Raw genomic sequence first — 18,155 nt, 5'->3', positions numbered from 1 at the left:
GGAAGTCCTCGTCTTTTGTCACTGATAGCACAGGCTATAGAGCAAATACACCTACGTGCCTAACTTTGGCCCTGTTGGTGTTCAGAGATGTTCACCATCACCCCCAGATGGGATTTTGGTTCTCAAAATATGGGATTTAAAGGATTTTTAGGTATTGCTCAACATGGACCTTGAACTCATGTTTAAAAGAAATCTAGGCACCGTGATGTTGAGTGAGCTATGCCTGAGTTAATTTAATTATCTAGACCTTAGACAATTTTAAAAATATTAGCCGTAATTCATATCTTCTGGGTTCCAGCCGAGTGCCCTGTTTTCTCTACTTGTACATGACAAATGAAACCACTGTTTCTGTGTCTCTTTTTTTAAAATATGGGTATTAGGTTACCACTTGGTCTGAGAGAAGACTTTTATTATTCAACACTTAGACTACTGGGGGCATAGTAGCTAACCTGGTTTGGTCTTGATTACGTCAGTCATTCTATAGCTAAAGGTGTTCCCCACCTCCAATGGTGTTCAGTCTGACAATTGACACCATATAGGTAAGTTAAACAGGCAGGGATGGAAAAAGTCCCAGGTGGAATAATCCTGGGGTTGATAGTTGTGATTATATACAACAGTAATCTTTCTTAGTATACCTATGAAGAGTACCCATGTATGAGAGAATTTGACTTGTGAAGGAATATTAAATTTTTACATGGAAACTTACTCTGAAGTTAAACAGATATTGGCTCCTGATGTGCAGGATTAGTATGCAGTCTGTGGTGAGCTACCTTACTTCCCTTTCTACTTTAGCCACAGAAGTTTTCTTCCGCTTCCTTTGTGAGCTTTGCCTGCAAAGAAACGTAATAGGAAATAACTAGTGCACTTCTTTGTAGCTTTTCCCATGTAGCCAGCTCCTCTAACTGTTCAGCGTGTTTGTCAGCATTTCCAAATTTAAACTGAGGGACAGGCAGGAAATTTCTCTTTCCTAACCAAAAAATGCAGGAAGAATAGTATAAAAATATGAACACTGAAATTAATATGCAATGTGATATAATATCCTTGTCTGGACATTTCATTGCCTTTACAGTAATAATTTAATTTAGTGATCTAAAACTTCAGGGACATAATAGGGCATGGATGATCCTTCCCTGCTTACAGACATGAAAGGGGCTTGTACACATACATACACGCAGGTGGAAGCTCACCTGCTCTTCGTCTTTCCAGCAGGTACAAACCATTGATCATCTTTGATTCCTGCAGAAATTGGGGGAGTGGGTAGGCGTCTTTTTTAGGAAAAGCCCACAGCTGCTTGCCCAAGTCTTTGATAAATCCAGTCCTGTACCTTAGCTGCCTTCTCCCACCAAATGACACAGATTGTAACTCTTTGGTGTAAAATAAGAAAGGCTAATTACTTTGAAGATTTTATTACTTTGTTTTGCAGCCCTTGCTCCTAGTGCACTGTTTGCTAATGCCTTTCCCTCTGAAAGAAAAGAACATAGAACTCTTTCCATCTACCTCCCTGATCTGTACGTGCATGTAGCATGTCTCTGCACACGGCACCCGTAGGTCTCCCTAGAAGAGAGTGTCTTCTCTAGCAGGTTATTGTGACGTGCCCACCACCAAAAAGGTTTCTGTACCGGTTTGGGCAGTGGCTTTATAAGATTTCAAGCCTCCCTCTTCCCACCCCCTCCCTCTCCCCATTTCAAATAAAGAACTTCCAGCAGCAGCACATTTGCCCTCTGTAGAGATGTAGCTACTGTTGTATTACAGGGGTTTGTGTTGTTTTTTTGCCAGCTACTTGACATTGTTTTACAGCTGGACTGTGCGGCTATTTCCAAAAGGCTCAGCTAATTCTGTTGTCCTTTTTTATCAAGGAAATTCTTGAGAAACCACAATAAAGCAGCTGTAACCCTGGCGAAGCTTACAACTGCGGCCAAAAATAAAAATCAGTGCTTCATGCATTTTCTTAATGAGGGTATAGGGGTTTTTTTCAGTGTGGTCCTTGACACCTAGCCAAGTTAGGGCTTGGCTCTAAATGTTTAGTGCAAGCTTTATAAATAGCCCTAGATCGATGGGGCGTTTCTTTTCCCAGCGGCGCGCCCTCTCGGGGCTGGCCCTTCCCAGGGCTGCTCGGGGCAACTGCGCTCTTGGGACACGATGGAGCATCTGCAATGAGCCTTTTAGACCACAGTTGCCAAATACTTCATGGGAGGTGCTGATCACCTTGGGTTCCCGTTGGCTTGGAGGAGGAGGCTCAGCATCTTGCAGAATTAGGCCCGTAAGCTTTTGTTATTAATAACTGCCTTCGTGTTCGTTTTGCTTACAGACAGGATTTATTTGGCTTTTGACTGTCAGTGAAAGTGTCCCTATAACTGGATTTTTATGCTCTCTCTGTACAAATAGAAAACCTTGGTTTATTTGCCAACTCAAATAAGAGTTTACAAATGGGGGGGGGGGTTCTGTGGCACATAACATGGCTAGTAAATGGGTATGAAACAGCTTGATCCTGGGATTTCACAATGTTCCCACAGGCAGAAGAGAGAGAGATGAGGGAAGATTAATTAAAACTTTGGGAAAGTTCAGTCAACAAACTAAGAAGTGCAGACATACTGATTTATAAAGATACTATAACTTTTAAACACGTACATTCAATCTGAAGGACTGCAGTAGGGATTTAAAATATGACTATTTAATTTTTTAAAATTACATAAATTAAGTGAACAGCCCATTAATGGGATGCCATCAGGATCACATGGCCAATTCAGTTCAAGTTATATTATCTTGCTGGCCGGATTTGAATAAGAATTAAGAAATTACTATTCAAAGTAGTATGGGGCATTGATCCTCATTCACAATGAAATTCGTCACCATAACTACCTGGAATTCCACTGCTTTCACAGAGGTGTTTCACTGAATCTTCTTTATGGAGCGACTAGAAAGGAATTGTATTAGTCGGAGGAAAAAAGCTGCTAATTAGTTGTTCTGCCTACATATTAAATGAAGTCTTGTCTTGCAGAGAGTTCACAGATAAGCAGCAAGACATGTCTAATGAATGGTAACCCAGATCCAATAGACGGTGAACTTCCTCCAGTTGGTCCATCGCTTGACTATAAAGGTTCACCTCGGGGGCTATTTATCTGTGCTTGTGAGAGGAGCTTGCCTGTTATTTAGCAGCTGATACTTCATATTTGAACTTGGCAAATTGAAGCATGTGTGTCAGGGTTAACCAAGCTGAGTGTTGCGCTTTAAGGATAAGTTGTTCTCAGTGAAATATCTTCCAGAGTCTCTGTTAAACTGAAAAATGAAAACTTGCCATTACATACAACTATTCAGTTACTTTTCACAGTTTTGGAAACCTGTTTGAAAACACCTAAAAAATACCAACTTAGTTCAGTGCTACACTATGTCAAGAATGCGTAAAGAGCAAAACAAAAAGCTGCTATGAATGGTCAAGCAATATGTGTTACAGTTTAAAGAAACAAAGACAGCATTATTAATCTTAACTACATTCAGTTTATTGTATAAATATTAATTTTACCAAACAACAGCATGTTTACTTGACTTCACTGCAGCGTATTTCAAGTCTAATTTCTGTGATAATTAAAATGTGAAAACCAGAATCTAATTCTGCTTTTGCACCATTTTTTTTGCTCCAGTTTAACTTCATTGACTGGCTGCTAATTTACACTGGCATAAATGCAAGACTACTAGGCTCAGCAGTTCAGCACGTTGAGAACAAAACCTTTTACTGACAGAGAACACTTGGAATGGCAGATGCCGAGTATTTGCATTGTTAAGCATTTACAAAATGTGATAGTTGTAGATAAATACTAAAATGAACACCACCAGATAAGTTATACGTCTGCACATCAATTGAAATTAGCATTCTGGAGCTTGCAGTCTGCGGAAAGAATTGCAGTAGATGGTCATGAATATTTGCATTGCTCACTGTTACCTGACGTTTCATAGACTGGTACCTGTATCTGATGCAATACAGATGAGTTCCCTTCAAAAGACTGGCAAAAAATTTAATCGTGTTATTTTTTTTTATGAAGTCTTTTCCATACCTGGGCTACCCTAAGGTCACAAGTTACTATCATAGGCTTTTTCCCCTCTTTTTGCTTATAATGAGTAGCTACAGTAAGAGTGTGGTAGCAGAGAGTAATGTCAGCATGACTGTCGGTTTCAATAATCCATTTTAAATAATCGCAAACAAAACATAAAAAGTGTCTGTGTAATGAAGTTAAGCAAGCTACCACTCATTGATGGTTACCTATGTTCTTAGGTAAGACATAAAACCATGCTTTTTTCTTCTTTTTTAACATTCCGTAGCATTTTCGCATATCTTTTCACTGCCAGCGTCTTACCAGCAATGTGATGGGAAAGGGACTTCTCATAGGTTTTATGGCTGTGACTAGAAGCAGAAGAGCCTAAAACCTCAGAGGAAAGACTAGACTAGTAAGATCTGCATTCTCATTTGCAGTGCCAGTCGGATCAGAGACACTTCTAGAGAAGCAGCTGGTGATGATCTGAATAACGACCTGAATTTGACCAAAATTTGAAACCTTTTGATTTGGCCGATGTGCTGAAATTGATCTTGAATAATATTTTTTTGAAACACAATATTTAACTTCATTTTAGAAGGTTACTTGGTACCAGTGTTCTGGTTTTGACATTTAAATTCCAAGTCAGCAGAAGGTCATAGATAAGGACAGCAACGGGGCTGTGCTCTGCTATCTTCAGATGATAACAAGAGAGGAAATTTATACCCTGAAAACTCACAATTTCCTGGTGTAGTATAAACTACAAGCGAAGACTTGAAAAGCAAACTCATATTACTCATCTCTTTTGTAATCATTTAAGCTGTAAACATGAGCTTGAATTTTACTTGATGAGTTGCTGCAGTACAGTGAATTGCTAAGTCCCGTGCTGGCCGTACACTGGTGTTGGTATATGCTTTATGTGGTGGAACGCTGATTTGGAAAACCAGAACAAAATTCTTGGGAAAGAAGCAAATCAAGGAGGATGGTGTGGGATCTGACTACAAGCACAACATACAATTATCTTTTGTGTGACTGTAAATGTTAACTGGAAGAAATGAAATGTAGAGTCCATCAAGCTGGTCATCTGACAGCAGCCTGAGATTTTTTTTTTTTTTTAAGGATGTTGAAGTGTTATTGTGTGTAGTGTGGTAGCAACTGGAGACTTCTGTCCCTTTGTTCTAAGCAAAATGCAGGCATGCATCAAAATGACAGTTTCTACCATACAGTGACTCAGCTGAGACTGATTTTTTAAAAGGAAGTTTTCTGAAATTCCCATAGTTTGCTACTCTGTTGTTTCTTCTTTAAAGATTTCAGTTTTCACTGCCTTTTGAATATTCTTGCCCTGTCTACAGAGTTCTGTTCATCCAGCCAAGGAAGAGAAACCCTTCAGTGTGTTTTGTGTGGCTAATGGTAATTAACCAATGAAATTTGGAATAGACTTGTTGCAGGGTCAATAAAATTTATTTTACTTTATTAAAATAAACCCAGCTAAAACTAAAGAAAAAAAAAAAACAAACCACAAAACAAACCACAAAACCAAAAAAAGGGACAAATTACTTCAGGCAGGGGTGTGCCGGGGGATTATACAAACTACCTCTTTAGAAGCTGGCTGGCAAACCTCCTACCTATATGTCAGACCATTTTTTAATGGTTGTGTTTTCTCCTTACCTGCCTCTCATCTTAATTTTGCCTGTCTAATGAAAATGTAAAATGAGCTTTTATGACACCAGGATGGAAAACCTACATAGTTCCCCAATTTGCAAGTCTTCTGTTGCACATGGATCAAGGGGAGTATTTGGCCTCCAGTGCCAGGAACTGTGAAGGGAGTTTTCCTGGGTCAAAAATGAGTATCTAAGCAAGATGTGTGGTTTTGTTTTTTGTTTTATTTGTTGTTGTTTTTTTTAATTCTTTTGAACACACACACACACACAAATGCTTTTGTATGCAAGACCCATGTTCATACAACAATGGTGATTTGATCACAGTTTCTTTTGCAGTGGTCCCCTTTGAAAAATGCATCGTAAGCACCTCTTTTTTGGTTTTTATTTACTGCCAACCTGTGTTGGATCACATAGCTCTGGAGAAGAAAAAATACTTTAATTGACACTTTGCTTTGCATTTATCTCTCCTGTTGTTTTGAGTTTCATTTCAAGACAGTACTTAGGCTCATGCTTAGGCTGAGCTCAGTTCAGGCAGCCACACGAGGCCGTGCTCATCTTTAATGCGACTCAGCACAAGCTGAAGTGTTGCCTAAATTCAAAGTGTTTTCTTGCAACAGCGTTGGCTGGGAGGGAAACTGGGGCATGGAGGGACTTGACCCTCCTTCCCAACCTACCTCCCATTTGCTGCGGGACTTGGGGAAGAATTGCTGCTGGGCCCCATTTTGTTGCCCAGTAAAGCCTGTGGCAGGGCTCCCAGTGCCTCACTGGTGGTGGTGGTGTCATTGCAGGGGGAAGAAAGGACCCGCAGAAAAAGAGGGATGGTGCCTTCCCTCTGCTGGGGCTGCATTAGTGCAGCAGTGTAGCAGCAGCTGTCCTTTTTAAACAGCTTTATTTGTTTTTGGTTTTTTTTTCCTCCCGTAGAGTAAGCTGACCAGTTTTGCAGTTTATAAAACTAGGACAGCCTAGCAGGGGATAGGGTTGTCCACACAGCATCTTTAGGGGATAATAATATCCATCAGAGAATGACTGCCACGACAATTGCAGAGAGGTGAATAGTCGTGTACATGTACCTACGCAGTAAACAGTTTCCTTAAAGAGAGAAAGATGGGGAAGGCGCCCAGATTGGGTGCTGGCTTTCGTTAGAGCTGGAGTGAAGCGCTTGCTGAACAGTTGAACTCCAGACAATGTGTTCCTGTAAACTCTTCACCTCGGTATTGTTTAGAGAGAAGAAAGGCTGCAAGAATTGGTTTAAATAAATAAACAGAGCTAGCGAGGATCCTTTCAAGCTCTGGGTTTGCAGCTAGAAGTAAAATATTGTGGATAACAAAAAGAAATCGCTCTCCTATGAGCAGTGTTTTTCTTCTTGCGCTGTGGATCTCTCTTTGTACCAGGCACCCAAGTGCGGCTCCTCCAATTTCTTCTGTCTCAGCTGGTCCCACTGAGCCGGGGTTAGTTGACGTTGCGGACATGCTCCAGGGGCTGCCTGTTTTATCTGGCTCTTCCCGAGGGGCTGGATTAGTGGGGTACGGCGAGGGAAGGCAAAGCCGTGGTACTGCGGGCGTTTGAAGGTTTGTTAACGTAGCTGCTGGACGAACAGCGACTGCCGTACAAAACCTTCTGCTGGCTTGTACACTCACCACAATTTTACAAGGGGAAAGATTTTTCCTTGTGTATTTTTAACTGGTGTATAGAGAAAATGAAACACAATTTGAAACAATCTTTCTTTCTTCTGTTCTGTCGAGGCCTCGGGGGCAAAGAAGAGCAAATAGACCCGAGCCTACCCAACGTGTTTGAATACCAGCCGTGTTTAGAAACCTACTAGTTCAACAAAGGCCTATTTACTTGTTGCTCATGGGACAGCTGATGCTCCGTTCCCCTACCCGGTTCACTTGTTCCCAGGGGCATTAAAAGTAAGAATGACAAACTTGTTCATATAGAAAGGAGGACTGGATTACCTGGGGAAGATTATAATAGCATGGCTGTCAGTTTTTCACTTTTCCTCAGCCTTTAAAACTGTAGATTCAGTCTTGCATCTCTTCTCCTGCAAAAGTAGTATACATACACGCACATACATACATACATATATACATATACGCCTCTCTGACAGCCACCCAGACTTGGGTTCTACTCTTTCAAAGTGCTTTCCAGTCTCCAAACTGAATCAGAGATACTCAATAACATCCTTCTATTTGGTCGCTGTTGTTGGTTACCGCCCTATATCCCTGATGCTGCTACAAACCAAGCCATTTGGATTTTTCCATCACAATGTTTTGAATAGTCAATACAAATAAGTCTCAGCTGTGTCATAGCTTGGTGAATGTCACGAGGAGGTAGATCACTTAATCAGTATGTTTTAACCAAATCTTTTAAAGGAAATAGGAAAGGCACGTCAAATTAGAGACAGGAATATTTTTTTTCTTTTAATATGGTGATAGGACCAAATTTAGATGAGGAAAAACTGGGACCATAAGTCAGATGTTTTTTCCTTTTTAACTTACAGAAGACAGCAAACTGATAAAAACAGGAGGAAGATTGTATTTGTTAAAAGCCTCTGATATCTTGAAAGTGATATACATCATTCCATTTCTTGGCTTTCACTCCTGTCTAAACAATTTAAAGACAAAAACTAGACCATCTATTTTGTGTACACATGCGGTTATCTATTTACCCATACGCATCAGTGTGTGCACATGTATATATAAACACGTACCTCATAGGTGTGCTCTTAGAATGTTCTTCGGTAATTTTTTTTCCCAACTCCTAGATTTCAGTGTTTGACCCCCTACTTCAAAAAAACAAGAGATTAAGCAGGACCCATTATTTTGACATCAAATGCAAGCCCTAAACCGTTGCTAGGATACAGGATGTGGCACTATAATATTGCCTTGGTGTAAGGTTATATTGTCTTAAGTATGGGGAGCAAGCCATATTATAAATCTAAGTAAGTTGATAGAAGAGATAACAATTGCTGCTCTTACACTGTAATTAAAAGGAGAGGAATGTGTATAAAACAATTTGGTCGTATACTCCGCTTTTATTTGGACAGTAAGTGAAGCACTATCAATAAGCAATTTCATTACAGTCAGTATGGGTTTTGTCTACTTTCAGTTTCCATCTGCATTAATTTAGAGTACCTCCACAGGTTTATTATTGATTGACATCGTTTTAAGCAATGCTAAAATTTGGCTGTGATGTCAGACCTTGTTAATTTTCTTTCTTTATTTTTCTTTTGTGATCATATTAATTGAAAGTTGGCTTCCAATTTCAGCAGTATCAGTTCAGGGGTGTTATCTTACACTTTATATAGGACTCAAATGAGCTGCAAACTTGGTATGTTGTAAAAAAAAAAAAAAAGTTTGCCTTTGATTTCCCCCCCCAACTTGGGGGAGTTGTATAATTTTCTCGGATGTCACATCTAAGTTGGCTCAGATGCCGTGTCTAAATGAGCCAAATCCAGTGCACGTGTAACTGTACAAAAAGAAGTGGATGTTTTTATTACTTTTAATTTTTTTTTTCTTTTCGGGGGGGGGGGGACACGAGACAGAAAAAACCAGCAAAATTGAAATAGATTTTTTTTTTTCCCTTTTAAATCCCAGCAAGCTGTGTTGAGGAATGGCAGTGGTTTACATGCAGCCCCTGCACGCAGTTGCCACTCATAAAGCAGCTGGCTCATGTGGAGTGAAAGCCTGCACTCTGCTGTAGAGCTGAAGTCTCTATCACAGAGAAAAAAGGAAAGGCCTTTGTCTACACAGGTGGCAGACAAGGGTAGGTGCAGGTGGAACGTGACCGTAGCTATCTCCTGGGTCAAGCTGTCCACTAAGCACACAGTGGGCCGGATCAGCACGGCAGCCTCCTCACCTATGAAAATTGCCCAGTGATTCTTGGCTTCTTCACAAGCGTTGAGGCAGACAGGTCACAGGCTGCTCCATGGGTCTTATTGAGATGCAAAAGGATCTTTCAATGTACTTAATGCAGGTGTATCTGTCCTTATTGCAAATGCTGAGTTGAAGGGACGTCCCAGCTGGCACCTCAGAAAAGTAGTGTAAGTTGGAGATGGATGATAGTGACTGTGTTTATATGGGCCAAGATAGCACGTGTTTGGATGGAGCATAACCAGACAAGCCATTGTGGGTCTAACTGGAGCAATTAAAGAGGTTAGTGCCTTCACAGAGAGAAAGAACGTGAGCTGTCCTACTCTGGGAGTGGGTGCAGTGAGTGAGGCTGCTGAAGGTTGTACTGGAGCGAACTGGAGTGCCCTTGTGAGCAGCTGGTGAGGCTGCACTGAAAGACTGCTGGTCAACAGCAGAGGGCAACGACACCTTAAAGCAGCAGAGCTGCTTCCAGCAGGTTTCTCTGTCCTTGTTCCCACAGCCACTGAGGTGCATCCAGTGTGGGAAGCACTGCAGACTTTATTCCTTGGGTTGCCACAACAAAAAGTTTCCTTTTCCAGGAGTAACAGGCAAGGATCATGTGCTCAATGTTCACATAGTCCAACCCACTGGTTAATGGCTAAGAAGGTATTTCATATCCAGCAAATATCCGACCCATTAACTAATAGAGAGCAGTTCTGGACAGCTGATTCAGGCTGCGTAGCTATGTTTTAGCAGGCTGGGTTACATCTGGCAGTTATTGATTTCAATGTCTTCATAGTGTTGCACCACCTATAAAAGATTGCGCTATTCGGTAGCGAACATTTTAGGGTCATTTTAGTTGAACGATGAAATACTTCCATACTTATTTAATCACATATGGGGGAATATCAGGTTAATTCTTGTGAAATCTCTTTTAAGATGTTAGTGTTATCTTCCCTATTTTATGCATAAAGACAGGTAGGTTCAGCCCCTAGGCTAAAAGACACTTTAAAAATCAGATTTCTGTGTCAGGTATCTCCTAGCTATCTGGTTTCAGGACACTGCGATTTTAGAAGTGCAACTATGAGCCTAATCAAAACGAAGTCGGATGTGCAATAACAGAAGTAGTAAATGGTCTACGTATTTTGGCTAAAAAGCCTTCTCCAAGGTCAGAAAGAGAACCAGTAGCAGAGCCAGGAATAGAACCGTTATCTCCCAGGCCTTTTTCTTTTGCTCCTGTCCCAAAAGACACTATGCAAGGTACAATATCCATTTGACAAATTGCACAGTTATGTGATGAATTGCATTTATAATGCACATTTTACGGCCTCTTTTGGCCACTTCCTACTAATCCATCTTTCCTGGGGTATGTTCTTAACACTCCACAGCTCTCAGTGGCTATTAAACAACAACACAAAAACGTTCTATTCTCCCAAATGTAGAATTTACTGCAAGTTCTTTGGTCTGAAGTAGAGGCCTGGAAATATTCAGGCCTGCTTAAGTGACAGGTTTAAGGCCTGATGTCCTTCAGCCTAAGGGGGTAGGAAATACTTTCTTGTATGGCAAAAGGGACATGGGAATTTCCCAACTTCTTGTTAAAAACATAAATTCCTTCTACCCCTGCATGTTTATAAGGTCTGGTAATTTATACATAATTCTATGATTTGGTACTAAAGGTAATTCGGACTTTTTTCATAAGATCTGTATCCTCCAGCCAAAGCTTTGCCTCTCATTACTCATGTGAAATCTGTAGCAATCAGCAAGTTATCAATTACTTCTTAACGTCATGTATGTAACGTGCATATACACACAGTTGCTGACTTACCAGTAACGTGAATATTTCAGAATATAACACGGTTATTTACTGTGGTTCTAATTTCTTGAGTTTCTTGCAATAAATACCTACGTACTGTGGTGTAGGATAAAGTGACTGCACTGGGGCCCAAGTTGCTGGGACATATATAGACTTAGGTTAAGGAAGTACCTCTGATCAGGACAGCTGGAGTTGAACAAAAGCCAAGCAGGTCTTATGGGCGTCCTTGAAGTTAGGCAGGTAAGATCCTGGATAAGGATGCATCATAAGTATATGCTTCAGTGTTATGTTGAGCTGAAGACTTGTCAAAGTTTCTGAGGCATCTTCATGGTGGCAGTTGGATTTTTGGGGCTGTACTTGTACTACTACCACTAATGCATCATTGTCTTAGAAACAGCACTTAACCTTTCTGTCGCTTAGTTTATATACCTGTAAAACAGATATAAAAACACCTACTTCTCAGAGGTCTTGTGAGAATTAATGAATACTGAAGTGCCTTGAAACTCTTGACCAAAAGTCACTTAGAGAGGTACAAAGTTGCATAATTGTCCATGTCTATAATATTGTGTCTCTATATAAACACATGGTTGAAAACACGGTTCATTGGGGGAAAAAAAAAAAAAAGCAGGGTGCAAATCTGAAAATATTGCTATAAAACTGAGTCCTAAGCTCCGTGACAGAGGGCATAGATGAAAACACCTTTAATAGAAGCTGCCTTTACTCTAAATTAACATTGTGAGTGTACTTAATTTTCAACAAACCTTGTGACCCCTTTCGCTCTCCCTCCTTCTCCCTAGAAGATTGGGAGAAATAAACTTGTTACCACATCAGCTCTATCCTCCTGCCATTGGCATTTTATATTGTGTTTCAGAAAACATAAACCAGAGGGGGGAAAAAAAAGTGTTTATTTTTAAATATGAAACTATGTGGACAATATTATTGTTGCATTTCTTGAAATGTGTCCAGAATTCGAACCTGGAGGCAATAGACGTACAAGAGTGAAATTGGCCCCAGACAGTTAATAAATTCTGAGCAGAGATGCATAAATCAGCGAGGGTATTTTTCAAACTTTTTTTTTTTTCCAAAGGGTGGGCATGGGGGAGGGAAACGTCTTTGGAGAATTGTTTTCTATCAGTTCAGAAAATAGAGAAAAGAATTCAGCAATACCCAGTGCTGGTTAGCAGATTGTCATTTTTGGGTTTGATGTTCCTGGGTTTAATTGTCTTTCATGTGAACAATGGCAGGAGCTCTCTAGTGTGCCATGCGAGCATGATAAAAGGGGGCCGTTCTTGCATAGCAATGCCTTTTTTTTTATTATTAGCGTAAAAAATTAGCAAGCTGGAAGTCGTTAGAAGGAGTTCCATTGGCATTAATTGTAATGCAGCCTGAATTTGTTTGCAGACCAGTGCGGCAAGACAATAGCAGCAGGGGAAAAAAAGCAATATTAATAGCTTTTTACTTATTGTATCATTTTAGTGAGCCTTAATAAGGTGTCTGCTGTCAACTGGAATTTATTAAAATAAAAAAAAAAGACATGGTAATTGATGTATTGCAGTAAGTATGGATGAGGGCTCAACTTGATTAATGTATGAGTTGGCTTTTTAAGGCATTTTAAAAAGGCTTCTTAACTGGGCCTTAAGAGACTGGCACAAGCCCACTGTAAACTACCTCACTGCAGTTGGAAAACAGCCTGACAGCTGCTGATGTCTCCTGTGGCTTTGCTTTTTTTCTGATCAGAGAAAACTGAAGTAATATAGTCCTCGTCAATAATTGCAGTGCTTAAAAATCTTATAAAGGGATTTCTATTCTTCCCTCCAGAGATAACTTTTCAAAGGTTAAATTAGTTTTACTTGTGTGTGCTTCAAATATCTCGGCTCCCAATAAGGATCAAGTTTTGTTTTAAATAAACTGCTAGTTTGTGTGTTGCATTGGATTAGCACCTTGCCGAATACCTTCTCTTTCCGTATGAGGTGGACACTACAAAGCGTTCAGTTTAAGTCTAGCTGCAGTCCCCCAAAAAAGCTTCAAGATATTGACTTGCTTGGCTAGTTTAGTTCAGAGATGGGTACTCTTTTTGTTTGTGTGTTGGGTTTTTTTATTGTTTCATACTGGTGAACTTCACTTGAATCCATCAACTTTGCTGTGCCATTTTACTGCTCAACGTAACTTCAAGAAGTAGTGGTGGAAAGATTCGCATAGAGGCCTATGGAAATTAGGGACCCTGGTACCTTTTGACTTCAGTGTGCACCTGATTTCAGGAAGGTCTCAGCCTAAAATATTCTGTCTGTGTAGGTTCTTCTCACACTGCCAAAATGCCAAAGGATTTATGATAACAGGAAGGCCCTAACGTGTGTGAGGAGACCTTTTTATGCAGATTATAAGGAAACAGTTTCGTAGGAGTATGGATTATAGAATAGTAGTATTTCTGTAACTATACATAGGTTTTTGTCTTAACCCACCTGTTTTGTCCTAGGTCAAACAACAAATATTTGGCACACAGTATAGAGAAGTCACTTGTGCTTACCTGGCATTTCAGTTGTATTTACCAGGTAGTCCGTGAGCACACAGAGAAATGAGTTGTGAAGAACAGATGGAGGGGTCACCTATAGAAATTGTTCGGTTAGTCTGAATAAATATATTCCATATATTCTGTTGGGGTCACCATGAGCCTAAAGTGTAAGGTGAAGCGATGGCGTCTAGTTTTATTAAAAACTTCCAGATTTGTCTCCTAGGATAATAGGTGACTTTCTACTGGCTAGACTAATCAAAGTTCTTCTTTCTGTAACATTGTCCCCATCAGTGCTGCAAATGTCATCCAAGCAGATATCAAAGTCAAAGGGAGAGAAACAGACTTTTAATTTGTTACAGTACCATGTTGTCCTTCCTGATAGCTCCGGGCCTTTCCCAGAGGAAGTGCTCATGCTTCATTATGGATGTAAGCTTTATTAGTATAGACGTCATCAGGTTCAAGTGTTAGGAAAAGCCTCTGCTTGCTAACAAAGGCCATGGCCTCGGATAATGCAACTGTTCTCCTTACTGAAGGTTGTAAGTCAGTGTGGATGATACTATACTCTTCTCCTTGTATTTTTTTTTTTTTTTTTTAACATCCTGATCCTGCTTGGAGATCTTGTGTGATGCGATTATCCCTCTCTGAAGACTAAAAAGGAGAACTTGAGTGCTCTGTTTTCAGTACATTCTGTTTGCTTTGGATCCAACCACTTACCAGAGAAAAAGTCTTGTTGAAGTAATTTCAGAAATCTGTGCATAACCTATAGTCAATTAATCCATGGACTGCCATATATGAATAATACTTCCTTTAAGATTTCTTCTTCAGGTTTCGGGTACCAGAAGTGCAGCAGCACAGCATACACACTTGTGCGATTTCCCCCCCCCACTCCTTCTGGCAGGTTTGCTATGAAATAAAATTCTTGCGTAGCTCTAAATATGCATTTCAGCTGCTTCTTACGTTAGAAGTCTGGACTTTAACTTCTTTCTATGCAGGCTACCTTCTGCATGAGAGATGCAGCTGAGGGGTGGTTTTTCTAGGAACTTTCTTTTCCTGTCACCTTTATTTTATCCAATGACACTTCCTTCTCCAGTAGCTGTTAGGTAAAACTTTTCTTTCTCCTGTTCCCTGCCATCAGGTGAGATGAAACTTGAATGCATTGATAGTGATACAGCACTGCATTAATTGCAGCTCCTTCTCCTTCTTCAGCTCGTTGGCCATCCAGGCTTTCCAGTTCTAAGCAATGCACTAGTGGCTCCGATATGCCATTGAGGATAATATTTAAATATAGACATCTTAGATATTTACTCTTCTAGTTACTCCGCTGTGGCAGATGCTGCAGTGGTCCAGCATTAATATCTCTGCGATCTATGCAAAAAAACATGCTGTCCCAATGGTTTCTTCATTTAGCCTAACTCACAGTTTACATAATAATTCACTTCAAGGTCTGATTCACCTCAAGTAATTTTCTCTTTCTCATTTCCTCCCCTCCTTCATTTTTAGGTACAGGCTCTCTGAAATCTGTTCCTGAATATACCCAAAGGTTGCAAGCATTTGAAAGCTAAGTGTGGATTCTGATCAAAATTTTACAAATGGTTTCCATTTTATTAAGGAGTCAGATTGAAGACCATTAATAAAATGGAAACTCTGCAGCTTAATCTAACCTTGATATATTTCCAGCCTAATGCATCTGCTTATAGCCCTGTCACCGCTGGATCTGAGCACCGAGAGCATTGTTGAATACATTTTCATACCTTTGCATTTTTTTTCCCCCCTTTCCCAAGTTAGGCCAATTCTCAACTGTTCCAGGCATCTTTCTCTCCCTGACTTTGGCTAGGATTAGAAGAGCCATGCCAGCCTTTATTTGATACCATGTTTGCTGCTAAATGTACAATTTGTTTAGTAGAAGAGGAGTGATGCAGAAGGAAGGCTGAACTTGCGGCAGATTTTGGAGATAAATAAGACTGGGTGCCACACAGCTTAATTATCTGCAAGAAGTGTTACGCTGATGAGCAACCCCATAGCACAACCATATCCAAATAATAAGTAGTGATGGTGACCACGCAGAAGTCTGCAGGCCTGACTCAAGTTTTAACTTTCACAGAATTTGGGTTACCCACCACGTTTGGCTCTGCTGAAACTTCTGCTTTACTATGAACTTTAAGTGGACCTTGCGTGCACCAGTGACTTTTCTTCCCCCCAGCCCCAAAATTCAGTTTCTCCAGTTGATGTACAGAGGTAACCCCATCTACTTAGGTTGCAGGTATGTTACAGATCTGACTGAATGGATTTATCATCACTGAATTGTGGATTATCCCTGAGTGGTAACTACCACACAACTATAAAACATTATTAATTAATGTAATTATTTAATAGTTGTGATTAGAAAGTGGAGTTGCAGGTGTTACAGAGCAGGTGTTTCTTTGGAAGTTCAAAACATGCTTCTCCCAGCTCTTAGCGAGACTGAACCCGACCCCAGCAAATGGATTCAAAAATTGACTTTGCAACATGGATCAAAAATTTGGGGGTGATCACGAATTTGCTTGCACTTGCAATTTTCAAGGTGCATGCTTGAAAAAGCCCCATTTCCTCTTTTGTTCGGGTACCGTTACAAAGCCCAGCGCAAAGTCCTTTCGGTGGCACTGAAAGAGGTCTCATCTCTCCCACCACATCAGAGCACGAATCTCAGATTCCCTCTTCTGAAAGTGGCCTCCAGTTATTACATGAGTAAAAATACAGACAATCTCTGCCAGACACACACGGAGACTAGGTGTCTGTGCTGACACATCAATACAAAGAACTGTTATCACAGGAAAATTTCTCCTTCTAAACCTGGGCTTAAACTAATATGAACAGACATACAAAGGCCCCGGTGGGTGACCTTTGTTCGCACGAGAATATGTCTGCTCAGGGATTTCTTAGTTCATGTTAATTGATTGCCTGAAGGGATTGATTAACTAATTGATTTACTGTGGTTTGTGGTTTAACACAAGGATCGGCCCAGGGTATACTTCAAAAGTTTTTGACATGGAAGAGAAATTTGGGAAAAGCTGGCACTAGCAGTGATAGTCTTTTTGAGCGCGACTCCAGCGTCTTACACCGGATGAATCTCATTGCTGAGAGTGTTAATACCTAGCATGAGTAACGCTTCGTAGGCTGGGTTGGAGCGAAGTAAACAGAGGAGTGAATTTACAGCGTCTTTGTTAACCCGTACTAATTTCATGTAAGCCCTCTTCAAGTGCATATTAACAATGTCAGTGTGTGAGGCATCCATCTTCTCTCTTGCCCTTTTGCAGGCAAAGGGAGAGGGACTACTGACAGGGTCTGTGCTCAAAATCATTGTCCCTTCCCTCTTTCTGCAAGAGTGGGCTCCTAATCATTATTCTCCGGGTGCCTCTACTCCCCCCCTCACCATGGTGCATATATACTCGAGCAGTTCTTGCCGTGGCGGTGCAGAGAAAGACACGAAAACCCTCACAGGAGACCAGCCTTGCAGCAAAGAGTAGCCCTGGCGCTGTGGTCCACGCGTGTTTCTGCTGCCTGGCAAAGAATGCTGTTTAGTGTGAGACACCAGAACCAAAATTCAGACCTACATGACAGCTTTGAAAGCAAGTGCCTGGTGGATGCCGTTGAAATGGCTTTCCTGTTGCTTATGTAAACTTGTTTCAAAGAAATCGTGTTGTAGACCTACAGTGAGGGCGCAATAGACTTTCTGTTCACACTCTGGGTATTTCTTGGTACTTAAGAGATCTAAGGGGGGGGGGGGGTGGGGGGGGAATTTCCTATTAACCTGTTTGGAAAACAGACTTCCCATATCAAAGCATGTTTAAAAAGCAGATTGCATTTGATAGCAGTAACTAAAATGCAGTAAGAAGCAGCCTTTTGATCTGTTGCAAATAAACTCTTTTGCAGATAAATACGTTACAAGTGTATTTTTGTTCATTTGCTATCAAATTTAATAACAACCAGTGGAATTGAGTTCAACCAAAATGGTTTCATATCAGACTTTGAATACATACTTTTAAATATTAAAAGATAATGATTTGTATGGCATTGTTATATAATGCATTTCTTGTCTTCTCTTGTGTGCATGTGACGAATTCCAGTCGATAAGCCCAGGACTCTGGAGTCAGTTGTCTGGCTAGTTATTAAGATTAAGATAAGTACTGAGAAGGGAAAGATACAGCACATTGTACTGCCCTGCTGGGACGGGGCCACCTCGGATTCCAAGTGTAAACAATGCATTAGCTCTCCCTGGCTTATTTCAAACCCGAGGTGTACACTGTAAATATTTGGGAA

General features: G+C 40.6%; 1 protein-coding gene across 1 annotated transcript in view; it reads left to right on the top strand.

Annotated features, from left to right (window-relative positions):
• Positions 1-3,079: 3,079 nt before the first annotated feature.
• ESRRG (estrogen-related receptor gamma) overlaps positions 3,080-18,155 on the top strand; it is a 266,930-nt gene continuing 251,854 nt past the window's right edge. Inside the window, exon 1 of the mRNA XM_009330202.1 lies at positions 3,080-3,097. The gene's annotated coding sequence lies outside the window, so the exon portion shown is untranslated. The remainder of the gene's footprint in view (positions 3,098-18,155) is intronic.

The sequence above is a fragment of the Pygoscelis adeliae genome, unplaced genomic scaffold (assembly GCF_000699105.1).
Source record: "Pygoscelis adeliae isolate BGI_AS28 unplaced genomic scaffold, ASM69910v1 Scaffold308, whole genome shotgun sequence".
Lineage (NCBI taxonomy): Eukaryota > Metazoa > Chordata > Aves > Sphenisciformes > Spheniscidae > Pygoscelis > Pygoscelis adeliae.
Note: the sequence above shows the minus strand (reverse complement) of the source record. Positions and strands in the feature narration are given on the sequence as shown.